We start from the raw sequence: 4,510 nt of genomic DNA, 5'->3' as shown, positions 1-4,510 counted from the left end.
ACAAGAGCATTTGGGAGACTCTAGTGCCCAACATTGCCTTCTCCAGTGTTGCCTGGAGAATGGCTTCAACTTCATGAAAGTGTTTAAAAACACTATCACTGGGCACAGAGAGTCCCCCAAATGGAATATCTGGATTGTTAGAAAAGGCTTTAAAATAACAAAATAAATTTATGTTGTCAAGTTGTTGTTTTACATCCAACAGATGCTCCCTGCAATGTTGACAATTACGTTTTTTCAATTTTTTTTTACAAGTCCAGCCAACTACATAAAACAAAGCATTGACCTCAGCAGGTGGCATGCTTGCTACTGACTCCTCATTGTCCGAGTCAGTATCCGAAGGGGGCAAATCTGCATCACAGTTTGAGGTTACATCAAGGAAGTATGACTCATCCGCCTCACAGTTACGTGTCTGGGGAACTTGTGAATAATAATTGGTCATTACTGACTCGAGGCCCTTCATAAAATTGTAGGCAGTGGGATGGTCACAGTTCCCAAATCTAACCCTCAGTCTGGCAAACAGATTTTCAAGACAGTCCTGATTTAATCGCCGAGTGAGGAGGTACTTTACTTGATAACTCTGCAGATCTTGCCACAGAGCATCAAGTGCTGTCAAGTTGATGAGCCAGCCATTTACACAGTAAACGCGTACATGAGGTGGAGCACAGACCTTTAATGACAACAAGTAATCTTTAGTCTCTTTTATGATTTTCATATGACATGAATTTGAAGTAATGGCAGTAAGGGCATCTTTATAATTATAAAGGGATGAACTATTGAAACAATCAAACAAAATGTCCACCTTAACTATGAATTCTGCAGTATAGATGGCTTTCTGTGGTAGCATTCCTGATGTTGAATGAACGAAAATTCCTGCCGCCACAGTATGACTCATCACTTGGGCAGCAAGATTGACACGCATTTTTTAAAAGCCTTCACCACACATATGTTTGCTGCTCAATTTAGGAGCAAGTCTAATACTTTGTTGCTGATCTTTTTCAAAAAAACTTTTTTATGTGATCCCATGAAATTTTATTTTCTCCAATTTTAATATCATATTTGAGAAGTGTGTTCTCAGGCTTTTCAAAAGATGTGGAGAATAAAAAAAAAAGTGAACCTTCTCACCATCGACTGTAAAGGAAGGATTTTCAGTTGTCATGCCAAGAGTCTGGAACGATGCACTCCCTCATGATCACAAACTGTAAACATAACTCTGTGTCCCGTGTCCCTGACTTTTTTTATTGCTGTTTCATACAGTTCCCTGATTTTACAAGTTTTAATCCCTCCCGAATAAAAGAAACATCCTAAAACAAGTTTCCATTTCTTCAATAAGCCCTTAACCATGAACACGAGTGCATGATTTGCTGGTTTCAAACTCCTCCCATGCTCTCCGAAATCCTCCCTTCCTATGATAGAATCAGAGGCTTTGTCAAAATGCAATGATTCTTTAATACTCATGGCATCAAATGCAATCCCACAAAGTGTCTCTTCTTTTGACAAAGCCTGTGCTCTTTTCTTCAGGGCTGTCAGAGTCTGTTTGCTCCAGCCAACATTTAGTGAAATACCCCTGAGCCATGAGTGAAGTGTTGAAACTGAAGGCAAATGAAATACTGTGCTGAGAAATCGATAAACCTTTGGACTTTGATAGTACAAGGCCAGAGCAAACCTCCTCTCTTGTACTCCATATCTCCTACCAGGCTTAGATCTTGCAGCATGTTGAACCTGTCCATTAAACAAAAACTGCCCAGGAGTGGTAATGGCCTGAGCTTTGAGCTGCCTCACCTGCCGGCGCAGACGGCAGACCGTCTTCTTTAACAATTGCAGTTTTGATGTCTCTGAAAATGCATACACCAATATTAAAAGTTAAATTTCACAGCACTCTTCTCACAATTCTAAATAATAAAATATGTGCATGTTAATGCATTATTATTGCTATTAGGACAGTGAATCCAAGCAATGACATTTTATCTGCACGCCAGCTTAGACTGGAAAGGCTTTAGTTAGATTACCTGACAAGAGTAGTATTTCCAGATGGGGGAGAGGGTACAACTGGAGACTTGACAGAAATAATATCAAGATCTACAAGCACTGATTATCCATATACATCTCTGGTGTTCAATCTCTACTCAAACATACGTCAAAATGGTGCCACACTAAAAATCTAAAAATTCTCTGTTTCTGCAATGTTAGTCATACCCAAATCCTGCCTGCTATTTAACTTTCCTTTTCACAATTATAATCCATTAAACTGGTGGTCTCCGGGATGTGCCACTTTACCCAACAAACTAATCCTTATTACTTATTAAAACCATTTGAACACTTGCATAGATCATAATTCAGTTATTATCCCAGCTCTTCCACATGTCCATCCAGTGTAATGTGGGTGATGTGGAATGGTTCAGCCTCATGTCTCCCATGCATATATTAAGTTTAGAGAATAATACTGTTCCTTGTAGCTCCCATTTCCCTGATACTCACGACTATCCCTTTAATAATAGCGTATGAAGAATCACATTTTTTGGTTTCATAATACAAGGAAAAGCCTGAGTATGTGACTAAAGATGGGATATTAAATAGCAGGGATATTGACCTCATTTCTAGGGTGCTGCCATGTTTGGGAGTGAATGGTAAACATGATCACATCAGTAGCATGGACAAATGTTTGTTAGTGGCACTTCAGGGTTATGCTACCTCTTCAAAGCTTGACCAGTCATGGTTTAAAGTGGAACAGGATAAACAAGAGACAGACAGGTATTTGTGGACACTACTGTTACTATCAATTGCCAGCCTATGGCAAAATTTGAACCTATGCTATCAAGAACATAAGACCTATGTTCTGATCACTCACTACTGCCATAAGAATATAATAAACAGTTTAAATGTCATTCAAAATATCAACCTTTTTACATATATTTTCTTAAGATATGTACTGGTGTAACAGTTAAATATTGAACTCAATTTGTATGCAGGGATGTGAGGTATATTGTTAAGCTGTAATGTTTCCAACACATTAAATGTGGTCATAACAACACTGAACAGTAACTAGAGGATAAATTATCACTGAGCACAAGAGGTTGCTTACTGTATTTTGGTGAGCTTGATGGCCGAGTCGGGTTTCCTCCAACCCCTTCAGTTTCACACCCTGTTGAGAGGCAATTTCTTAATCACAGTGAAAAATGGATGCAAATGGTCACTAAAATTAATTATTATACTTGGCGTCACAAATTTTGGCACAGAATTTAGAGAAGGACTACCAGACTTGGCGTGAGTCTCTGTTGAGGTAAATGATCCCCTTCACTCATTGGGCTATATGTACATTGTTTTAAAGTGCATCATTGTTACGTTAAACGATGATGATGCTGATGATGTATTATTGTTTTTTTTGTCATTTCATAGAGCAGGACTACTAAAAGTAAGGCTACTAGCATCAACTTTCTCTCTAAATCAGCATTGCTATCAGCTATATGTACAGTTATTCTTATAATTACTCTTCCTGCTGATAATGTAGATGCATGTCAGGATTAAGCATCACATACAAGGAAAGAATTGTTATAAAGGGAAACAGGGAACTTTTATGTTCATATAATAGACAAGGTTTGTTATACACAAAAAAATTGGATGCTTCAGATGTTAAAGATTTTTGGATATAACATCACCCCCCTCCTCCAAATTGGTTCTTTAAAGCAAGGGTTGACTATAGCTGATTATTTTTTGCGGCAGGTTTCATGACACTTTTTTTAATGCAAAGCATCTGAAAATTAATGATTATTACGAAATACGTCTCATGAGTAGCTACTAAACTTGACAACCTGAAAGGATGCACCATCAAAGACTGTAAAGGACAAATATATTATATACAAAATAACATGGTTCTGTGATTATGAACAAAAAAATGCTAAGACAATCAATATCAACTCATTTCAGGATACATAAATCAGCAGTTATATGAAGGAATTCTACAACTCTCTCGGGATGCCTAAGTTAAATAAGTGAGGGAATTTAATTTCCTTCCTTTTGTTTGTGTAAAATGATGTGGACATATGCATGCCTAATGTGATGAGCATAAATTTATATGATGGTGAAATATCATCCACAAAGTAGGATGGTCCATTCTCAAATGCTGATTCAAACTATCAATCGCATTTCATTAATAGCTGCAATTTCCTTGAAGCAACCAAACATTCTGTGAGAAAGTACTGTTTTTAATGATTTTGTTGCAATGCTGTGGTGGTCTGTTATACAGCTTTTTCATCAAAGCAGAGGAGTTATTCCCTCTCCCTCTGCTTCAGAGGAGCATGATGGTGTGCTGCTCTTGCATGATTTTGTGGAGTCATAATTAGATTAATAACACAACAATCAATAAAAACTAATAGTATTCATACCAAAATCAGCACATGGAGCTGGTGCAGTGCAATGGGGAGCACACTCATCAGTGTCAGGCTGCAGCTCATTATTTTCATATGTGGCTTGGGGGACACTGAGCAGCTGTGTGTGGGGTTGGATAATGCCACAT

This window comes from Eriocheir sinensis, unplaced genomic scaffold (genome assembly GCF_024679095.1).
Source record: "Eriocheir sinensis breed Jianghai 21 unplaced genomic scaffold, ASM2467909v1 Scaffold127, whole genome shotgun sequence".
NCBI classification, from domain to species: Eukaryota; Metazoa; Arthropoda; class Malacostraca; order Decapoda; family Varunidae; genus Eriocheir; species Eriocheir sinensis.
Note: the sequence above shows the minus strand (reverse complement) of the source record.